We start from the raw sequence: 24,870 nt of genomic DNA, 5'->3' as shown, positions 1-24,870 counted from the left end.
TAGTAAAGAGTGAAGAGTCCATTATCAACAGTTTTATAAAAGTTTGATGCAGATTTGCTCAGATGCTCCCTGGCAGACAATGGGTGACATTTACCGATAACCAGACCAGTCCTAATGCCAATATTACTGTCTTTGTTCTTGGGCATTATAGTTGTGTAATGTCCACATTGGTTTACAATGCACGTCCAACAGTGTTCCCATTGATCTGTTCCAACAATTAGAAACTGACAAAAAAATAATTGATTATATATGTATCACAGTTTTGTCTGTGTTAGACCAACCAAAGGATAAATACTAGGAAACCTGACGTTAAGAAAGATGGACAATGGCCCTGACATCAATCTAGACAGATATTGTCATCCACTACTACTATGTTGTGAAGTAGTTGAAATAGAGGTTAATTGGACATTAGGAGCACACAAAAGTGAGTGAGCATTGTTTTACACCATATTGGCTATTTTCCAGCAATATTATCGCGGTGGACACCAGAAATGTCCTTCACACTTTGCAAATATTTGGGGAACTAAACCTATATCTTTGGTGTGACAAGTGGATGCTTTAGCCACTGGGCTACCCTACCCCCAAGTACACAAGAGTATACATTCACATATCAATACACTGACATAGATGTGAAATTATGTTCACAGGCACTTAACCCTTTTTCATCAGCCCAGCTCAAAATTTGTTGTGCCAGACAGTTTTCAGATCACCCTTGTGGCTACATCTACACAACATGATTTCAGTCAAAATGACCAGCCAATCCTTTTGATGACCCCCCTCCCTCCCCCATCCCCATCCAGGAAATATCCCCTCGGGGTTCTGATTACAAACACCTCCCCCCCAAGGTTCAATCTACATCCACTGCCTATCTCAGAGCTGTCACACTTGTGTAGTGTTATCAGGATAAGAGGCCCTCATCAAGCTAATTCACACAGCTGACTGGCAGTCTCATTAGACAAGGATCTCGTTTCGTTTGAAATACAATCCAGTCACAGATTACCAGATTTAGTAAGGACCCATTCTATTCTTCCTCTTCCACACCAACAGAATACTTATTTACAAAATCAGTTTCCTTTTTGCTTTGACATAAATGTTATTCTTGATATCATGAAATTCAACATGTCATAAAATCACAACTAGTGAATGAGTGAGATTTTGTTTAAATGTTGAAATTTATGAGTGAATGATTTCGATTTTACATCACTTTTAGCAATATTCTTGCAATATCATGGCAAGGGACACCAAAAATGGGCTTTACACATTGTACCTACAGGGGGAATTGAACCTGGGTTCTAGCATGATGAACCAATGTTTTAACGTCTAGGCTACCCCACCACCTCATAATACACCTCATCATATTTCTTTCCTAAACCTTCCTAATCAGACTTATCACCACACTGACAACTAATACCATAAAGAAATCAGCATTTAAGAATGTCTGATCTAAGCTGTTGCTTCGTAAATAATAATCTCTTTATCATATAATGAAATGCCAAATGTAATGGAAGTTCTTCACTTACTAAAATCACCTCATGAATAGACTACTTATAACAGTGTCATTGTTATGCAATAGCGTTTGAGGAAGCATGGCATGTATTGTGTTTATTTATGGTAGTTCCCTCATTTGCATATTTATCACACTGACTTATTGCATCAGTAACATATGTGATAAATGTTCAAAGTCCATGTCATTTACCTTTGTGAACAGTCTGTGAAATAATCTATTATCAACCAATCTTCATCTGTCTTCAAAATAGCTGAAAGTTCTCAATTCCATGTTTAAATTGTTTGCCTGCCTGCTAATTTTGTGTTTTTGAGCACTTTAACCATTTCTGTGTTAAGTGTGTTTCCTGTGACTATCAACTTTCCCCAGTTGTTTGATGTGGTTAAGTTTACTACTTGCAAGGATGAAATTAATTAGGGTATTTAATAACAGATTAACCTCAATATTATTTTGACATTACCCAAATTGATACCTCTGATGTGTAATTGATATATTTTTTTTTTTAGATTTCTGCATTTTTGACATTTTCACGCATTAGACAGAGAAATAGAATCTGCTCCGGATGAGAATTTAAAAAAATTTTAAAAATACTTAACAAAGCAGACACACCAATGGTTAATGTTTCATTTATTTTACCTTTTTTTTCCATTTCAGTGAGTGAACGAGTGAGTGAGATAAAGAAAGTGAGCAAGACTGAGAGTGAGAGAGATAGAGAATGAGAGAGTGAGTGAAGGAGGAAGGGAGGGCGATTTTTTTAGCATTTAACAACATTTGAGAAAAGGTACATAAAAATTCATGCTGATATGAACCTCACGAACAAAACTTCCCACCAACTGACAGTCGTGACCACTGGATTATCATACAGAAAGTTATAGTCTTCTATCAACATGTTTTATTGTCTTGACAGGATGCTTACAATACAATAAATCTTCTCAACATATTGCAAACAACATGAACCCAAACATCTCTAAACATCCTTTTTCTTCTACTGCAGAAAAAGACAAAGTAAAATTTGAACACTTCATTTTAACAGTGCAATATTTTACAACTGTGCTGAAAGATACGCCGCCAACAACATCTGCAATTCATATAATCCATTCCTCTCACACAACAAACCAACCAACATGTCTGATTCAGGAACTTCTAAAGCTATTAAAAAAGGAATAAAAATTCATGCCCTCAATTTTAAACCACCCAACTTTGTCAAGTCATTTTAACCTGAAGATGAAACCATCTGTGCTGGGAGAAAACCTTGGTGGTGTTACACAAGAGGAATGATCTCCCCTCCCCACAAACTCATCAAAATATTCCTGTCCTTGAAACCAACACAGATTCAACACTCTCAAAGCCCTTATTCTCAGCTTTTGGTCAGAAGTGTCACTGGCAATTTTCTTCTCACTCCCAGAAACCCAATAACCGCAGACCTCGTGCAACACAGCTCATGTCTGTTCTCTAAGAAATGACAGTTGCTACCAAATTGTGGCGCCACTGTTTGCTTCCCTTGTGAACACTTAGAAAAAGGCTCATATTTATATGGCTATTTTTTGTTGTTGGATATTAACATCTGATTGTGAAAATATATGACTGTAAAAATGTACACATAACATAAAAACAATTTCTTACTCTCTGAGCGAGTGAGTGAGTGAGTGAGTGAGTGAGGGAAGTGAAACAAAACACGAGCACTGATAAACCTATAAACTATGATCCAACTGTGATTCTCAACAGTCATAATTACAACTTTGGAAAATGCAGCTCAAAATTTAACAATGCCAATACTGTTTTAAAACAGTATTAGTTCATCATAATCCAGCCTTATCTTTTTTCATGATAATACAGAGATCTATAAAATAGTGACCAGTGAAAGTCTGGGGTAGAGTATGCCTCCAGTAACCCATGCTTGCCATAAAAGAACACTATGCTAGTCGTAAGATGCAAATAGTGGGATCAGGTAGTCAGGCTCGCTGACTTGCTTGACATGTCAATGGTTCCCATTTGTGCATATTAATCCTCATGCTGTTGATCACTAGACTGTCTGGTCCAGACTCACTTACTTACAGACCACCGCCATATAGCTGGAATATTGCTGAGTGCGGCGTAAAATGAAACTCACTCACTCACTCATTCATATGTAACTGAAAATATTGCCATAATCAGTGGCAATACTACAGAAAAATTAATGTGCTACAAAAATTAGTTTTTCTAAATGAGTGACTTGTTTTTTTCCCTGCTTTCAGCAATATTCCAGCAAAATCATGGCACAGGACACCTGGAATAAGCTTCGCACATTTAGCTTATGTATAAACAATGCTACCCCACCCACCCTGTACATTTTGTGATTGTACAGTTTATGAACACATGACTGATGGATGGGTGGACTGACTGACTGAATATTCTCAAAATCACCTCATGAAGAAAAAAGTTCTCTTTTCAAACTGTCGATATTGAACAGTATTAATGTATTATACATCAGTAGAGAAGCAAAGAATGAGGTTTAGCACCACTCCTTCCAATAAAATGTTCTAAGTTTATTCAAATAATGTCCCAAACATTGTGCGATAATATTTCATATTTGGTGTACACTTATGAGGAAAGACAATTACCGAGATAACCACTGTCTGCATCATATATTTTCCCATTTATTTAGAAGAAGACACTTTTGTCAATAGTCATGAAATGAAGGCAGCACTGCCAGGATTTAGGAGCCTTCTACCCCACAAGTTCAATGTAATTATGGACAAATAATCCTTAATAAAGAAAGTTGGGAATAATGCCTGGCATCACAGTGCACAGAATACATTTCTGAGGCATTACGTTCATAAATTCTTGAATACATCATATTGTGCAGTCAGTTTCTGAATTTATTGAGTTAAACAAAGATGAGAAGTTTATCTGTGTTATATCACGTTTGTATCTCCTGCTGTCTCCAGAGTCAAATCATACAACCAGGATTAAATTGATATAAGATGCAAGTTTCATGTGTGCAATTGACTGTTAGCAGTGTCATTGAAAAATGTTTAACAGGATTTTTTAAGTTGCCTTTCAGATCCATTAGTGGCATTGCTTGGTTTACAGACCTGCTGACCCCAAATGTGGAGAAAGTGACACCCCAAATTGATAGGTTTTTAACAAATTTCTGGCCATTATAATATTTTGACCTGCTGAAAATAAAAAAGTGAAAATATAATAGTTTATTCTGTGAAAGATGACTTTTTGACATAGATTCTTGTCAAGCAAGTGACAAATGTTGCCTTTCACAGAATAAAAGAAGTTGTATAAAAATTGTCCATAAAATTGTGATCATTCTACAAAATGCATTGTGCCACATCACGATTCACAATATGAGTATGTGTAGCACTATTTCAGCAATATCACAACAGGAACACCAGAAATGGGCTTCACTAATTTACCCATGTGGGAAGTCCTTCCAGGGTCTTCCCGGTGATGCTAAAGCTTTAAGCACTAGGCTACCCCCCTGACCCCACGATATGAACCTACACAAAATGCACCATGTCACAACCCTGAGTTACAATATATATTGACACAAAATAGATCCTAACACAACCCACAATGACTCCACACCAACCAAGCATCTTAGTAACACGGTTTGTTCTTACCAAACAGCTAAAGCATGAAGAAGAACTCAGAGAGTGATCTTCAACAAACGACTGGTTAACCACTGTGAACCATCAAAGAAAAATGAAATGACAATATTCATGAACTGTCAAGGCAGACTATTTTAATCATTTTTTTGGATCCAGAATAAAATGATCCCTGATTTCAGACAAGTTTGAATTCCCAGACAAGTGTTTTATCCACAAGTTTTTATCCATATTTCAATGTCAGGGGGGACTGTTCTGGCAATCACAACCACAACTCAATAGAAACGATACAGAGCTATTTCCAACAAATGAATTGCAGCAACGTAATTGACAGTGCCCCATGTCATAACATGACTGGATTGGCCATGAACATCAAGTGGTTCCTCGCATCGATTGATCAGATGAATTTGTCCCTTGACTCTCCAGGATTTAACTTTTGAAGCCTACAAGAAAACAGCCGGCGAGAAACAGGAATCAGCATTGACATTCGCTTGTGACTCATAGTTTCTATCAGGTCTGGTTTTTGTTGCGATCTGTAATTTCCTTTGAATACACAATGATTGTCTTGTTGGCCCATGGAAATTGAGTTCTTTTAAATGTCAGTCACAACATCGCGTATTACATTTCCATACCATCATGCAGCATCTATATGTACATAATGATACTGCTTTCCTTAATACTATTCATACATAATAATACTAATATCCTAAAACTGTACATGTAATGATAGCATTAAGCCAAACTATGAATATGAAATGATGTCTTTAAAGATATTATGTAGTTACAACAAATGTGAATCCTGAACACCTAGCTACATGTATGTAACAATTTCTTTTTTGATAATGTATCTATTATCATGTGTTGTGCCAATGGTACACATCATTTGATGGTTTTTCGTTTTATCATCAATGCCACACCAATTCAATTTCTTATGTGGGTCATTTGGTAGCTTTATGGTTAATCACACCGAACACCTGGGTTCGATTCCTTCATGGGTTCAGTATGTGAAGCCCATATTTGGTATCCCCTGCTGTGATATTGCTGGAATATTGCAAAAAACAGCATAAAACTAAACTCACTCATTTTGCAATGTCATTGTTTACTGATGTGAAAATGCAAGCCAGTAGGGATTCACACTGATTTTAACATTTTTCTAGTTATTTCACAGTGCATTGGCTTAATGTGAGGACCATTAATGAATACTTTGTGTGCTGGTGATTGGGTACTACCTGTGAGTGTGGGTTCGAATCCGACTTGAAACGAACAATTCTACAATCTGTAATTGACTGAGGAAGTGTAATCCTGAACATAACCTATTACTGAAGACCATGGAATGTGTAAGGGTTGATTTTCAGTTCAATGTCTTCAAGAAATGTAAAAACACTGAATTCAAGTTATGCTTCTCAAAAGGAGTTAAGGACCAGATGATACTTGCAATACCATGACAAAATAACCAAAGTGATAGGTATTGGAAAATACTTGTTAAGTAGTGTATAACAAAATATATTGTTTTCATTTTTACTACCTGAATTTAAAGAAAAATAAAAATCACAAAACAATTCAATATGAACCTTATCTTCCTACTTCAACTTAACAACACAGACTAAACGTGAACCAGAGCACTGAACAAAAACAACACTATTGATAATAACTTGATAACATCATGTTAATCACAACCTTCAGAGACAGAGAAACTAAAATAGTGTCATGCAAACAGCAAAGCACATAGTTCACAGCTCACCTATATATCTTCATGCATATATATCCTCAACATGGATCACATCTAGACATAAATATCTCCTGTCTTGACAGAAATGGACGCCTGTTATATTTCTGCCAGACAGATGTCAAATTATGATTAAATATTACATAATGACTTCCTATGTGTGAAGGGTCACTTCCTGATGAAGTGTTTGTTGTTGAGGACGATTCACTGATTTACTCTTGTAAATATAAAGGATTTAGGGATATAGATGTAAAAGTGAGTGAGTGACTTTTATGCTGCTTTTTAAAATATTGTAGCATTATTGCTGGGGACACCAGAAATGGGCTTCAGCTGCACCCATGTGAGGAATAGAAAATAGGTGTTAAATGTGATGAGTGAACGCTGAACTCTACCCCGAATCCTCATGGGTTGAAAAGAAAAGCGAGTTAAAAAAAAAAAAAAAAAAATAGGATGGGGAGAATGAGAAGATGGGCATGAGGAGAAAAGGAAGGGAGGGATAATAAGGATGGAAAAAAGAGGGTCTTGAATGATGGAAAGGCAAAGAAGGAGAAATCAAAATTTTCAATCTCAAACAAAACATTTACCCTCCTGTGTTACATATTCACATAAGAGGAGATATTTTCCCAAAGTGTTTATACAAATTGCCTCACACCTTATATTTTAGGGGGAAAGGTGCTTTAAAACATTCAAAGCCCCCAAACACTTCAGTTCACTGATAATTCAGAATTTAGAGCAGATTAATCAATAAATTCAAAACATTAGAAGAAAATAAAAAAAACAACCCATGAATCAAAATCAAATTTTGCTGATAAAAACTATATCCCAAACATCTTGGAAATAGTTTTTCTGTTTACTAGTTGATGACAATACATCTTAAAGAAAAACTCTGAGGGAAAAAAATCACCCTTGACCTGTTTACCACAAATCAACACCTGTACATTTCTCATGGAAGGTTGTTACTTGCAGTGTTCCTGGACCTAATGTCTGCCACTTACCCATCAAAGTACAACTTGTCCGTGTTCATTACCCTATGAAAACAAAGAGTGGAGTGTAATTGATTTGAACAACGCAATTGTCTTTGACATAAGGTCTCACCTGCCTCTCTCAGTCCTCCTGTTGTACATAGCCATGCTTAACTCATACACTGCCAATGTCAGCAATGTAATCAATCATTAACCCTTCAGGAGCTGACAGGTTAAGTATAATGTTTAGGAATGTTTTTATTCGACTATGACTCATGGCTTAGAGGATACTTTAAACCAGTAATTCGGAACCAGTTTCTTGTAAAACTGGTAAAAAGTGACACGTAATCTGTCTATCAATGTCACAGTTTAAAGATCTGCTTAAAAAAACCCTTTTTTAGATAGAAGACCTTGCCATCTGACAACTGAAGCTTGATCAAGCAGTTATAATTTTGAGAGAAATTCAGTTTCTATTAAATTGTTACTTTTACTATTTGGTGCAAATTAAAAAATAATTACCAGAAGAGATGAAATTATATTTTTAATTTAAAATAGCCTTATATCTGAGACAGCACATGGAACACCTAACAAAACATATATAATCAATGTCAGCTGAATAATAAAAACAAACTCAACTAAAAAATCATATTATATAAAAAAGATTTTCATTGCAATTAAGGCAATCACTATCAGCTGCTTAACACAAGCATTCCCACAAATGGAAATCCATACATAAAGTTTATTTAAATCTTGAAATGAAATTCTTTCCCTAGTTATTGAATTCAAGCCATGAGCCTTTAAGACAAGAAATCCCTTTCGTCAATACTAAGCAAAGCTGGACCAGAAGAAACCACTTAAGAATATTCCATTTTCTTTCAACTGAGACACAAAGCTCTCAAAGCTAAGTTTCCACATATGAGACAAACAACGGCAATACATTTTCCCCTATTGTTTGTACATTTCACTCAATTGTCCACAGACTTGACAGGTGAATGGCAGATGTGATTTTTGATTGACAAATCAGATCATTTTCCTTGTGCTTGAAAGAAAATATATGAAAATCTGTTTCTAATTGCGTGTCATGAATGTTGACATGTTTTGCCCGAATTGTGCCATTCGCAAACTGAAATTATGACACAGTGTTCATGTTTGAGTCTTTGCCATAATCGCGCCATTTTGCTCCTTACAAAAGCAACATGATACGCCTTGCTGTTTTATGCACATGTAAAGATCATGTACATGTCATTTTACCAGGTTGGTTAATAAACTATCTCAAGGCTCTAGGTCACAGTTTGAATTTACATAGCAGATTAACTGAACGAGTATGTAATACAAAAATCAATAAGAGTGGAATTCAGGATATTACCATAACCATATAAAAAGGTGAAAGGTAGGTCTGGACATTATATATTGTTCCAGTGAGCCAGGGATAATGCATTTGTTTAGATCAGCAAAGCTTTACTTACAAATGACATAACCATCTAAAGAAACTTGGTGTGCCTTCACTTGTCAATTTTGCGCAGTCAAAAAGATTGAGTAAGTGTACTTCCACATCACTTTCAGCAATATTCCAGTAATATCACAGTGGGGGACACTAGAAATGGGCTTCACATATTGTACCAACATGGAGAATCAAAGCCAGGTCTTTGGTGTGATGAGTGGACACTTGAACCACAAGGCTACCCCACGGCTTCACTCATGAGTAAAACAAAGAGTATGATCTAGGAACATCGTCATACCTGCAGTTTCTATGAAAATCTTTTTAATTTGATTTAATCTGAACCCGGAGGTATATCAGTTATCTTACCTTACCCATCTACTCACCCACCTGTTCACTCACTCACTCACCCATCCATCCTCTCACTCACCCACCTTACTCATCCACCTACTCACCCACCTATTCACTCACCTACCCACCTCTGCTCTCACTCAACCATCCAGTGGCCTAGTGTAATGGTGGAACAAACGAGAGCTGCTATTAAGAATTCCTCAGCTGAATGAGTTCACTGAGGCTTGCTGAATGGCCCTGCCGACTTTGTGGAATGTTTCCTGAATCACCATTGTCTGCAAAACCCAGTTCAGGACCCCTGGTCTTAAGGCTGTTCCACACAATAACATTCATATTTGAGACATTAGAACCTTAGTCACGATCAGCCCAGCATATGATGTACCTGGTAATTTAATCAATCACTTGTATGATCTGGATTACAAAAACATGTTTTATTATGTTGATATTGTAGTTTGCTGGTTGTTTGTATGGGTCATTAAACATGACACATCTTCGCTGTAATGTAATTTCCATCAAAGGAGCTCCTCATGGTTTGTTTTGATCAGTATTTGTACTGTATCATAGTGGATCTGAGGATCATATTTCTCACAGAACATGTATCTAATAGTGGAGCATAGATGTCTCCAAACATACGTGTTTCTCATGATAGAAGATCATGGGCAATGAGATGGAACACTAAGCAGGTGAGTTTAGTTTTACGCTGCTTTTAGCACTATTCCAGCTATATCAAGACAGGGGAATAGATCCCACTCTTCAGCATATCAAGCGAACACTTTAACCATAAGGCTACCTTACCGCCCTTGGATGGCACAGTGAACAAAGCATTTGCTTGTCACACAGAAGGTATGTGTTTGACTCCCAGTGAGTACTAAATGTTAAGTCCGTGTCTGGTGTCCATTGCTGTGATACTGCTGCAGTTATGCTAAAGGGGCAGAAAACCCAGCATACTCACTTCTGCATTTACTGCTGACCACCATCAGGCTAGTTACGCCTGAAAGTTACTAGCCCACAAAATACTTCAATATATGAAATTTGAATTTAAAAACTAAGGAAAAGATTACAAAGGTAAAATGCCATCAAAAACAATTAAGAAAATACGAAAATATGAAATATTTAATTGCATCATTAATCTGCTAATATCATGAACATAATCTTGCATCATTAAACAGTGAGTGAGTGAGTGAGTGAGTGAGTGACTTTGGTTAAGGCAGCCTTCAGCAATATTCCAGCAATATCATGTCCATGAGCTTACAGTCTGAGAACATGACATATTTTCCAAATAACCCAATGAAAATTCACTAGAAAGTCAGGCCAGTGACTGGGTAATTTACTGGCCCGACTAAAGTTTTACTAGCCATGAGCTAGCAGGCCGGAGACTTCTCCACACACTACCATAACAGCACTTTAATTTCCTCAGTCAAACATTGTACGATTCCAAGCCTATCTGAAGTATCTGTCAAGTCCTCGTTAATTCAGCTGGCATTAGAACCTTGCTGACCATCAACTAAACATTACAGTGAATATTTACCTTGCATTGAAATGAAAAATAAACATGACAAAAACACCGACATTAACAATTTTTCTATCTGAAACGTACCTCCCGTGTCAACCTATTAAAAGTTCAATGTTGCAAAAAGGGCTTTTTGCTATAACAACATAATCCATGACAACAAAACATAGATCAAGAAAAAGAATTTCATTTCAACTTATAATTGGGTACAGAGTATTTCAAAGTGAATTCATGTTTCGTAATTAAACTTCAAAAGCAAAAATTATTCATGATGATCGTATTTCTTCGCCAGAACACGTCAAGCCAATAGAAGTCTTGTTATCATGATTGAAATATTCCACATCAGGATCCCGAAACATTCGTCTGCTGTATAATTTCACCCAAAGGATTCCAGATTTGCATACAAGCTTGTAGACATGGCTCCATCTCGAACATTTGTCATCTTAATTATAGTCAGCCGTATTTGCATGCCCCTACTTTTCTGCCCACACTTTGGGGGGAGTCGCGTTTACCTTGGGAGAATCCTTCCACTACATTAAAGAGCATCTGATTACGATCAATTTCGTAGATATTTGCATGACCCATTAAACAGTTTAAACTGGCGGAGCAAAATATTTGCATTTACATTGAAACAATACTTTTCTTAATTTTAAACATTCGTTATCAAGATCTCATTTCAGGTGTATTGATCAGATCCTGTCGTCTATTTCCTCCTGGCTGAACAAACACGTGCATTTCAACAGTATTGATACTACTTGTTTTTACTTCATGAATTCCTTATTGAAGTGTTTTTGCAAAAGACGAGAGCAAAGTTTGGTTTCCCAGGAGAAGAGGAAATGAAAGTGCTAAAATAGCAGCAGAAAATAAAATTGACAACGTCCGTCAACAGGCAAGCCTTCAGTTATGCATTTCCCAGAGGTAGCACGAAGCAACAAAACTATGTTTTCACATTAAAGAATATTCCAGAATCATTTCACGTCAGCATTACAGAGATTTATAGTGTTAAACATTAAAAAAGGCTTTTTACTTAGTTTCAAAATCATTACAAATATTGCAAAAGATGTTCAGTTGATATTCATGGTGTACATGATAAAGGAAGTGCTTCTGTGAGTGTGCAACATCCATGTTTTGGTGAGTGATTTTAGTTAACCAATATTCCAGCAATATCATGGCACGGACACCAGAGAATGCCTTCACACATTGTACTAATGCAGAGAATTGAACCCAAGTCTTCAGCATGATGAGCTAACACTTTAACCACTGGGCTACTCAACCAACCCTCTATTGCAGAGACAAAAGACAATATAACTTCCAGAAAGTTCACCAGCTTTCCAATAACCCAGTGACTGACATCATGAGCATGACTATAATACCTTGTGTCATTTCTCTTGAACACCATACTCAAGCTTCAAGACAGTAGTGTCTACAAAGAATTGAGTCAAGATCAAACAATCCACTGATTGACATCATGATCATATTAACCTCTCTTTACACCACCAGATGAACAGAAAAGTAATAGTATCAAGATCGCTGATGTGTCATAAAAATCAACTTTCAAAAATGTTAATGACCCATAAGATAAAATAATGACAGTTACAAAATCAATGTTTGCACACAACGTAAAATAATACGATACATTGTTACCATACATTCATTAAATCAGGGCAGATGACTTTGCCACCTTTTATTGCTCTGTGATCAATAGTTGTTGATTAACAGCTGGCAGTATGTAACTTGCCGCAGTTAACAATAAACACCTGTTGACAGGAGATCGATCACATGAACCTAGGGGAGGGTTCAAAAGGAAATTTATATTTTTCATCAGTTTCTTTACTGAGACTTTCATTTTGTGACATCAACACTTGTTGAATAAAATCTGACAGTTATTAAACACAACATCAGTAAGACAGAAGGAGTGAGGTTTAGGTTGACACAACTTTTAGCAATATATCACACCTTGTTGTACCCATGTGGGGAATCCAACCCAGATCTTCTGTGTTACGAGCAAATACTTTGACCACTAGGCTACTCCACAGTCCCCTTTAACTAAGAAGCCCATGTTTGCTCTCTAAAGTTCAATCTTTGTGTCATGCTTGCTGTGATGTTGCTGAAATATTGCTGATGGTGTCATGAAACAATAGTCTCTTACAAACTGAACCAGACAGTCTCAACTTTTGGCCATAAACACTAAATGTCGCTTTGACCTTAAAAAAAAAACAAAAAAAAACCCCAAAAAACAGATATTATTTCCAGGATTATTTCTATGTTTTACCAAGTCGAGATTATGTAAGGAAACAGACCCAACTGAGCATAAACAGCAAAATAACAAAATAACTCAGTGGAGATACAAGCTGACCATGAAAAGAAGGAAACTAGATCAAATGAAATCAGAAAATCACAGAACTCAGGTATTATTACAGCCACAACTTTGTCCCACCTGCATGAAAACATATACCATGACATTGTTTTTGAAAATCATAACAGATGATTCAGAAAAACAACATTGGTGACTGACCTTTACTCAGATGATGGCAGTAGAGTAATTGAAAGAAACAAACGACTCAATGTACGCTGAGTTGGAAAACACGGAACCAAAACAACCATCTTGAGACATTACCATTAAAGCCAGTGCTTGGCAGAGGGAAACTGACATTGTTTTAAGTGAATGAGTGATCACTGCTATCTGATGAGTGAGTGAGGGGGTGGGTGAGTGAGTGAGTGGGTGAGTGGGTGGGTGGGTGAGTGAGTGAGTTGTCACGCTGCTTTTAGCAATATTCCAGCAATATCATGGCAGGCAACACCAGAAAAGGACTTAACACATTGCAAAAAGAGATCTTAGCACTAGGTGACCTAACACCCATATGTAAACATAGTCTTGTTTTGTACAAGGCACCCAGTCCTTCAGCATGACCAGCTAATGCTTTAACCATTAGGCTTCCCCACAATCCATGGTTGAAGAGAGATAGACTATAAACTAAATATTGTTTGATCTCATAAATTACAAAGTGTAATGATAATTATACTGTACAACTCTTTTTCAACCATGTTAGCCACAGACACAAACAATTCGCTTTTGAGGGCTAAAACCCATACTTTAACGTCAGTCAGACAATGACTTAACCACATGGCCAACCACCATGCCTTAAATGAAAAGAAGCAAATTATCATTCTCAAGCCATACTGTCACTTTAAAAAACTTAAAAGCAGTGCATACTTTTGACACATTCCCCCTACAAAATTAACAGTACTTGCACACTGACATGAGTATTTAGGAAAGGTCACCACCACAGAAACCTATACTTAGTAAACAGTCTATCTAATTGCACATGGGGCCACAGGGCCACAGGATTACACTGATATAGACATATATACACATATACTCACACTGTCATGACACACAAGCAACAGTTGTGGTCACCAACAAACCAAATATAAACACATCTGACACATTTTCGAAACTCAGTGTCAGACCATGTTAAATATTTATTGTACACACAGTCGTCCTATTTAGCTTTCTGTGATCCTGTTTTATGACTGTTTTGACTTCATGAAGGATTGTGATAATAGGCAAATAAAAACAAACATTCTGCTGAGTGAATGATAGTGTAAATGTTCAAAGATTTCAGGGAAATTTCAAAACTTGGTTTTAATGGTCAGGCAGAAAATGCTGTCTCTAAATGTTCTGCGTGTTAAATCTGGATAAATGGGTGACAGTGAACAGTTTGGTACAGAACTGAAGTACTCACAATTTTGGAAGCAGCTGTCATTGTCACTTCATTGTAATGACGGGTATTGAAGATTTCAAAACAGAAATACAGTTCTCACTATTTTGAAGAAGTTGTCACCCCAAAACACTTCATCATCATACAAGTACAGTACTCACTATTTCAAAAGTAACTGTCGCCTCAAACAGAGAACAGTACTCACTATTTGCATTTCATCTTCATGGAGACCACAACTCACTATTTTCTAAGTAGCTGGGTGTCATAGTCACAGAGGGTACTACTGTCCAAAAGCAATATATACTGCCTTTCCCACCTTGGACCCTGGTCAGCTCCTCCCAAGTCCACAATACCATTGTCATGTCTGCACATTGTTTACATTAATATTATCCCCTCTTCAAGCATTGTATTATCAGCCCATATTACCCATCAGATCTCTCATTCACACAAAGTCTGTATCTCCCCTCTCATGCCTCATTGGCTGAACAAATGAGGTCACAGGGAGGATGACACTGGCCCCTCCTCCAAGGGTGAAGTACTTCAGGAAGAAAGACTATTTGCCTTAAGCATGGTTAATAGTATTAGACAGATGGCTCTTGGAATGCATACTATACTATCACTTCTTCTGACGGATGCATGACACTCTTATGGTTGTCTCAAGTAGAATACAAGGGCCTGTTTAACTGTCGCCCTATGATACAAATATTTACCTTTATTAATATTACTATTCTGAAGGAATATGAGTAGTGAAAGGAAGATAGTAGGAGGGTTGAGCTACTTATTTCAAACAGGGCATATGTTTCATTCATATGACATATACAGAATGCAAACATCTTATGATGTATGCAAACAGGATCAAGTATATGTGAACAACTCACCAAGTTTGACAAACTCAATATAGACCTAGTATCAGGATTTACTGAAATGGTGTCCTGTTTGAAAAAGGATGCAAAACCATTGAAATTAATAGTTTACACAATATATACAATGTCTTGTGTTGTTGAAAAAATGTAGATGACTCTGGCATTAAGAGAAAGCAACATTCTCATTGAAATGGATCACCTAATACCTAATATAATACTTTTAACTAATAACAAAAAAATTAATTATCAACAAACCTCAAGAATTTATTAACATGGTATTTTGTTTGAAATGGGAAAATATATTTCACTGAAATATCATTGCAATTTCATTAAGTTTTAAAAGTTTAACAAACTTCAAGAAACAGGGAAAAAATATCTTCCACTGAAATATCACCTAAATGTTATTGAAATTATAAAATTTCAACAAACATCAAGACTGAATTATCATGGTACTTCCTTTCAAAGACAAAAAAAAACACCTTTTGCTGAAATATTAACATTTCATTGAAATTTTAACTTTTAAACAAACCTCAAGATTGAATTAAAAGGATACTTAATTTGAAAGAGGGAAAACTATATCTTTCAATGAAATATCAGTGAATGTACAATGTACAATAATGACCAAAATAAATTAAACATAATTAAACTATGTACCTGAAATCACGGTTGGGGCAAACAGATGGCAGTTTGCAAAGTGGCTAGTTGCCACCTGTGCATTGTGGATGGAGGTTAAAGGTGAATGACAGAGGTCGAAGGTGAGCGATGTCAGATAATAGAAGATGACATCAACACATAAAACCAAAGTCCAAGACTCAACAGGTGATCCCCATGAGGGATGGTCTGAAAGCCTGTGTGTGGTACCCCTGCTGGAACAATTACTTAACACATTGGTTGAGAAATCTCCAACACAAGCTCCTCTATTAATGTCAGAACTGACTAATTACTTGTGAAGCTAATTCAAAGTTTGTCCTAGCAACACAAAATGATGTGGCTTAAGTCAGACAGGAAAGATAAATTTGACTGCAATCACATTTTCTATAAAAAGACAAGCTGAAAATTAAACACTTTTGCCTTGATTTACACACAGTGAGCCTGGGCCTTGGCGCCAAGTTAAATCATTATGATTTATCCTGAACAGACATTTGTGAAAAAATTTGAATAATGGAAGAATCACTTGCATGTGTGTGAACAGGCTTGGTGTAAATCATGATTGAATACACCAGGAATGATGGAAAACACTGGTCCAAAATTTCAGAGGCTTAAAAGTCCATTCATGAAAGGATTTATCACAAATTTATACATGAGTGACCTGGGTCTTAATGCTCCGGAAACAATATTCGGTTTAAACATTTGGATCCTGACAAGAATAAAGGGACATAACTTTGCGCAAATGACTCTCTCCACAAACCACACAGCTTAATATAACTCAAAGGCATGTACTGGTTGTGCTGCCATCCTGGCACTTATCATGTTACATAATACTAACTCATTGTCATATCAACTGGAAGCACATTACTAGCCATGTGTTATGTTTTCAGATAAGTGAACATATTAACAAATGCTGCAAGGAACTTCATCCACATGTGTCATTTCAATGGTATTTCCAACATATTTATCCAAATAATTACACTACGCACGCATTTCTGTATCAATAAATCAGTACTGTTTGCATACAGTTGCTAAGATACCTACATGCTTGGTGAATGCCTGTTGCTAAGGAAAAAAAAGAAAGTTACCCTGTTTTCAGGATCTCACTCAGCACAGACTGAGTAGAACATGCAGTCACTGTGATTAAGTTAGGAGGGAAACGTCCTGGTTTTTTTGTATACTTTTTTAAACAAAATGACTAGTCCTTCACAACAGATCTATTGCATACCAGCTGTCTATTTAGATTTGTGTGAGAGAAACTGTGTAAGACCCACCCTGGAAAGGTCTTTCAGTCACGTCTTTCAGCACCGAAGACATCCTTAGTTTCCCTGATAAGTCCATGATGATAAGAAGTAGATTATAAAGTTATGAGCAAAATCAGGAGGCATGTGTACATGAATCTCCATCCCGTATATCAAACCAGTTGAAGTTGAAAAAACATGCAGAGGCAAGTCAATTGTTGTGATAAACATGGGAGTTTATGGCACAAGCGAAAACAGTGAATTACACTTGACATCACATTTATTTATTTATTTATTTATTTATTTATTTATTTATTTATTTATTTATTTATTTATTTATTTATTTATTTATTTATTTATTTATTTATTTAAGAATGGCCGCCACATGTTCAGGATAAAGCTTATGAAAGCTTTAATGAGACATACAATATTAAGGTACAAAAAATTAGGACATGTTCTCTCTAACAGTAATATATCACAGCTACGGTCATCATGGCTGTAATCAATAGAAAAAGGGCATGAGATAACACCCTTGTAAGCCACCTTCTCACTTTGCAATTTCATTACTAGTCCTAGGGCAGTGAGGTAGCCTAGTGGTTAAAGCGTTTCTTACATGTGTGAAGCCTATTTCTGGGGTCCCCCCAAATTAAGTTGGTGGAATAATGCTAAACGAGGAATGAAAATAAACTCACTGTTCAAAGCTACAACCTACACAAAAACCAAACCTACTTTCTTGTGAAACTGTTCACCATAATAGCTATTGTTGCTGATTGCAAAAATGCATTCCTTTTCAATCTTCAAGTTACAAAGCAAATGTCAAACGTCAAGATATCGAATCAGAAATAACTGATGACAACATCTCCAGCCTTTTATCCATTACTCCCTATTTACTTAACAACAAAAACATACCATGTGAGACAAAATTACAGAATGCCTAAAAACTTTTGTCACTGGATAATTAAAAAATAACGGGACATAATTTCAGGAGCAAAGTGAACTAATGCCAAGTGAACTCATAGCTACATGACTATCATAAATGTCATGGATGAAATATCACCCCAAAATAGGCTCTGCAAAAATAATGCAAGGGCCTTGGACTTATCATGTATTTACTGGTTTCCAAATGATAGAAAATAAAACTCAACCAAGTGAAAATGATGATCTTTAGTTTGAATATTTCAATGGAAGGAACGAGTGCCTTACCCATAAAAGGTTCATAAATGTTAAAATGTCAAGGTAAGTACGAACTACTTATGCTTCAGTGAATTTCAGCTCTTTCCCACTTGACGAGAAAGCAAGTAAGCTATCACTGTAATGTTATTCTATTTTATCTTCATGTGTCAAACAGTTTGCTCTCTTTCAAAAAGAAATGCAGGAAAACATCAACTTTCAATCTTTACAAGAAGAAAAGTACTCATACATAACAGCATTCAAAATATACAAGGCCATCACTTGTGATGTGGAAAAAGTAGAAATATTTGACAGTACTTGATGTTTTAATTAGTGAGCATGGTGTTATGTATCTTATTGTAACATTCCAGCAATATCACAGGGGGAAACCAGAAACAGATTTCATACACCCAGGTATTCCAGTGTGATGAGCGAATGCTTGAACCATTACGCTAATAAACCCACTGTCCCATATTTACCGCTGTACACTAGCAGGTTAATACCATCTCCGAAATCCAGTAAACTGAAAAGTACTGATGTTCAGCATCCACATTCTTGTCAAAAGTTGAAAGAAAGTGAAAAAACACACTTCAGCAACCAACAAAAACAGGTATCCTAGCAACTTAATACCCTCAGATATCTTCACCTGGAGCAAATGCTAACTGCCACTCTACTGATTGCCTTCTTCTGAAGTTTGTAAAGCGGAAAGAAGTACAAATATCTGCAGAAAAAAAGTCACAAACATGCTGCAGTACATATAGTATTGAAGAACGTTAACGATTTATTACACTCTACCAAATCTTGTTAATTGGCAGTATTGACAATTGACATTTAAGACTTTCTTCTCTCAAATCTTGTAAAGAGGTAAGGAGTACACAATGTGAAGAAGTATCCTCACTGCTTGATACTCTCCTAAACCTGACAAAGTGGAAAGTTCTGACATAAAACATCCGAATTCTCTCAAAACATGCAAAGACGTAAAAAGCAGAGAGCCATATACAATCTGCAGAGGCATACCATCCATGAATTCCTTTTATCAAATCATGCAAAGTAAAAAGCACAGAGAAGTACACAATCTCAAGAGGTACACATCAGCTTAATACTCTCCCTTATCTAGTAAACAACGTTCCTTCAAATCTTGACAGCATCAGAACAGTACTAATACAAAAAGTATACAATGTATAGACCAACAGTTTGTCTTGTGAAGCTGCCAAAACAGCAATACTTTATTAATTAATAAATACCTCATCAAAATCTCAAACAGCAGAGAGAGTAGACAAACTACCAATGACTATACAATACTTTATAACGTTATCACACCTATACCCTCGGCCAAGTTTGTCGCAATGCAGGAGAACACACTCATAAATCTCACAGCTGACAACATTCTAGGTTACTTACTGCCGTGGCAGACTGAGGAACAGGTGTGCACACACTGCTATCATTGCCAGCGTCCTCCTTGCACAATCCTACCTGTTGTAAATGTGCTTGCTAAGCTCATCAATATTGGTGCAGTGTCTGCAGTTGTGCGGGGCATGAGTCATGCTCACACAACACATCATGCAGCAACATTGAATGTTGATAGCATATCAGTGTGTCAATCAATCTGTCACTGTCCACAACAGACGATACATCAGCATGGAGAAGATTAAAAGGGGCAGGACAACTTCATGAAAGGGGTGGGACAACATCATTAAAGGGTGGTATAACATAATGAAAGGAAGTTTTATAACATCATGAAAGGGATGGTATAAAATCATCAATGGGATGGAACAATATCAAGAAAGGAGATAGTACCACATAGCAAAAGGGAACAGTAAATCCTGAAAGCTGAGGTATGACATTAAGAAAGAAGGTGATTCAACATCATTAAAGGGGTAGTATAGCATCATGAAAGGGTGTGGTTCAACATCATGAAAGGAGGTGGTATAACATCATGGAAGGGTGGTATAATATTAAAGTAAGCGGAGCAATGTCATGAAAGGGATGGTATAACATCGCAAAAGGAGGTCAAGCAACACCATGAAAAGGGTGGTACAACAGCATGAAAGGGGAACACACAACAGTAGATACAGCATCATTCAAGATCATGAATGTCAAAGGGAAGACATATCATCTTTACAGCACACTCACATAACATCTTCACAGAATAAAATACAACAGTACAAACGAAAACAATGGGAAAATATATACTACCTATTTAAAGGGAAAAACAACACATCAAGAAAACGAACAATGCATCACACAAAAAAGGATTAAAGATGTTTTGAATCTGGAGCAGTGATATCGCTAACAAGATTTACTTATATGGAAACCAAACACAAAGATGCACAGTTAACTATTACCAACACCTCCATTTATCCCATTTCTGTACTTGATACAATCACATACCCTTAACATTCACACATGCACTCAGTGCATGGGCTTGCGCCTTCCTTTACAAACCATTGTATCCACAAGTGAGTGATACCGCCTCTCTGCCATCTCCACTTCAACCCCCAAGAGTTGGCAGGTGAGTGACAGACACCTCCCCCCAATCCCCAGCTTAATTCTAGTATACACTTCCCCTTTCTCACATCCATTATTAACTCTGAGCTGCATCGATCAATGGAGCATGATTCACGTCAATTTATCTTTCAAAACATACTGCTGATTTCTTGTTAAATATTCATGCAATTTACGTAATTTGTGTGTATTCTTTTTCACCACATAGGCAATTCATTTGAATATTGGTTAAAAATTAAACAACTTCTTTCATGTTCAAATTTCTAAGGAGTATTAAGTTTAAAGATTTACAAATTAAGTTGACAACTTTGTGTGTGGTAAATACCAGAACCGTGAAAAGTTATTTTAATCTATTTTTTTTTTATCTTAAAACATCCCCATTTCTGCAATTCAGTTCAAGGTAATTACATTTTGAAAACTGATTCTCAAGACTTCAAGACAAAAACAAGATGCATATCCAGCATGGTATTAATAAGAACGGGTTATGAGGTAGCCCAGTGGTTAAAGGACTCACTTGTCACACCAGGGCTTCATTCCCTGCAAAGGGTACAAGTGTCCCATGCCATGATATTGCTGGAAATTTGAATTTTCATACTTAAAACTTAACACAAAAACATTTGAAACATAATTTATTGCCAAAAGTGGCGTAAAGCTAAACTCACTCATAAGAATGGTTCAGTTCTCAAAATAGACTTGGATATGTACAACATGTGTGTTTCACATTCAAAAGTAATTTTACAATCTGAACCTACCAGCTACAGGCTCACACTGTCAACTGACACACACACAACCTGCAGGCAGACAAATTCAAGACATATGTGTCCTATATACCTCATCTGGTGAAATTCAATGAAATAAACATTAAAAAGAAACATATGACTGCCACAAGCTAGTATTTCACACATTTCACAATTTTTTAGTCAAAAAACAAAATATTTACTCCATAAAATACAATTTCACCAAAGGTTTAAGTCAATGACCTCTCAAACATGTGAATGATTCATATAATTATGTTTCAAATGTTTTTGTGTTAAGCAGCACTGTGTTAGATGGTTATACCAACTCACCATTGGTTAGTGAAACCCTCTATACAAACAAACATTACGTTTGCTTTCTGATAACTTTAACACACGATGCTTCTACAAAGAGGCCTCTTTCATGAATGTCAAGGGGCTTATTTCGTTCAATATTTAAGCAAATATGGCAGAACCGTCATTCTGTGTACACATGGAACATGTACCCTACTCTCACTCACCAAGACACACATCTCTATGGTTGTAATGCTCCAATAAGTTTCTGATATCCAGACCAACCCTTCCTAAAAAGAAGTAACATCAATATATAACATTTGAGTCTTGTTTCCTATGACCTGCTCCTCACTAAATCTATTTTCAGAGCTATAAGGAACCAACTTTATCAACTCCAATTCCGTTTTTGGAACTGGATCCCAACTTTGTGAACTTTCCATGCCATTCACTCTGTGTCTGATTTGCACAGAGAGCTAGCTCGATGTCAGACCAGACACAGATTTAAAAAAAAAAAAAAAAAATCTTCATTAGAACTACCACACTGAATAATGGGACGCAGATCGAAATGCACAGAAAAGCACAAATGACGTTTGTCCTGCAGTTTCATGCAAAAGTGGAAATCTTTATAGTTTTAAGGATATGAAAAATACTTGCCCTCAGTGCAACCTTAGTTAATAACCATATTCTGCAAGACAAAAACAGGTTGCACATGCAGCTGAATATAAAATACAGAATGTTCCAGCATTGGTATTGATCTAGGACATCATTATCCAAAAGATATTCTTGGTTTGATAAGATCATTATATTTCACTTCATAAAATTTCATGACATGAATAGTCGCTGCGCCCAGTCAGCATACTCAGTGTTTTTGAACAACAACATAATAATGTGTATATGTGTATATATGAAGTTCCATTTGCAGTTTCAAGTTGCACCAGTGCAAGTTCTATGTGCTTAAACTGACTTCCCACATTGATACAATGTGTCAAGATCATTTCTAGGGTCCCCCATCATGATATTGCTGGAATATTGTTAAAAGCGGCATAAAACCATATTCGCTGACTCGGTTAAATCGAGCTCTGACATTACACTATTGGAACAAAGGACACATCCATTCACAGCATCAAAGAACACAAAATTTGATTGGTTGGTGGGTTAGTTTGTTGTTTAAGGTTTATTAAAATCTCAACAATATTCCAGTTATATGGCAGCAGTCTGTAAAAAACCATGTCTGGACCAGATAATCCAGTCATCAAAAGTATGAACATGAATTAATGTCAGCAAGCTGAACACTTAAACACCAGTCACTTTTCAGCCTGGGTTGCTGAACACCAATTGTAACCCAGATGTTTACGGGTTCACAAGACTTGAAGCGTGTGTCATCAAAACACTGCACCTGACTGTTGAGAGAGCGGCCTTCACTCAGTTACAACTGGTGACACACAAACAGTTCCTGATGGTCGTTATAGTACATGACAGTCAGCATAAACTCCTTCTGACTCAGTTGGGACATCCTTTTATCTATGATGTGGTACGGAAGAGCAATCTCAGACTGAAGTGAGGCTTGTGCAAGAGGAATGGATCCTGAAGCAAACATCTGATGAAAACTCCTCACATTGGTGGGTGTATGAATCTCTTAACGCTGTTAGACTAACAACTAGTCTCTGAAATGAACATATTTTACTGAAAAGAGTTCATAGTTAAAAAAGTATAATATAATGAAATGAAGCCCTGAGACTTTGTTCATTATCAGAAGCTAGGGGAATCTAGACTTGCATGGGCTTTCTTGGACATATTTGCTGTAGGGTCTGTATGACAAATATGCCCTCAGGATAATATATGTGAGTGAGTGCATGAGTGTGTGAGTGCGTGAGCATCAGTTATTCAAATGTGTGTGTGTTTGTTACAGCTATATGGTGTCAGTTTGTAAATAAACAAGTCCAAACATACAATCCACTATTCAACAGCATGAGTGAGTGAGTGAGTTTTAGTTTTACGCCGCTTTTAGCAATATTCCAGCAATATCATGGTGGGGGACACCAGAAAATGGGCTTCACACATTGTACCCATGTGGGGAATCGAACCCGGGTCTCCGGCGTGACGAGCGAACGCTTTAACCACTAGGCTACCCCACCGCCCTCAAGAGCATGAGCATGGATCTGTCCAAGAACAAGCATGGGTTGCATAAGACCAATTCCAGCCTGATCTTCAAAGGCGAAAATAAAGTTTTACACATAAAACCTTTGAAAAATGTAATGGGAAAATATTTCCAACTCGGTAGCCCAGCTTATAAACCATATCCAACACCTGATGATGGCAAATGAATCGGATCCGAATGTCATGTTCAACAAATAGAGAACTTGGTATGGAAAAAAAAAGAACAAAAATTTGAACCTTACCTACACACACCACACATCAACATGCCTCGCTATCAGCTTTGATCAAGGTCATGCACAACTCAATATCACAGCCACACCAATACAGACAAGTAACACAAGCTATATGCATGTCAGCAAATGGGTCTCATATCTCTCATCATACATTTCCACGTCTATTCCATGCAATGTAGTTCTGCCTTGACAGGCCCAACTCACGACATACAA

At 36.7% G+C, this 24,870-nt stretch overlaps 2 protein-coding genes across 9 annotated transcripts in view; both read right to left on the bottom strand.

The window, feature by feature from the left end:
• The window catches only part of LOC137268873 (D-glucuronyl C5-epimerase-like), a 307,371-nt gene that overhangs the window by 21,702 nt on the left and 260,799 nt on the right, over positions 1-24,870 (bottom strand). The window lies entirely within an intron of this gene.
• LOC137268878 (short-chain dehydrogenase/reductase 3-like) overlaps positions 12,940-24,870 on the bottom strand; it is a 308,772-nt gene continuing 296,841 nt past the window's right edge. The window contains exon 6 of the mRNA XM_067803467.1: positions 12,940-12,951. The gene's annotated coding sequence lies outside the window, so the exon portion shown is untranslated. The remainder of the gene's footprint in view (positions 12,952-24,870) is intronic.

The sequence above is a fragment of the Haliotis asinina genome, chromosome 16 (genome assembly GCF_037392515.1).
Source record: "Haliotis asinina isolate JCU_RB_2024 chromosome 16, JCU_Hal_asi_v2, whole genome shotgun sequence".
In the NCBI taxonomy this organism is placed as follows: domain Eukaryota; kingdom Metazoa; phylum Mollusca; class Gastropoda; order Lepetellida; family Haliotidae; genus Haliotis; species Haliotis asinina.
This window is presented reverse-complemented; position numbering and strand designations above follow the sequence as displayed.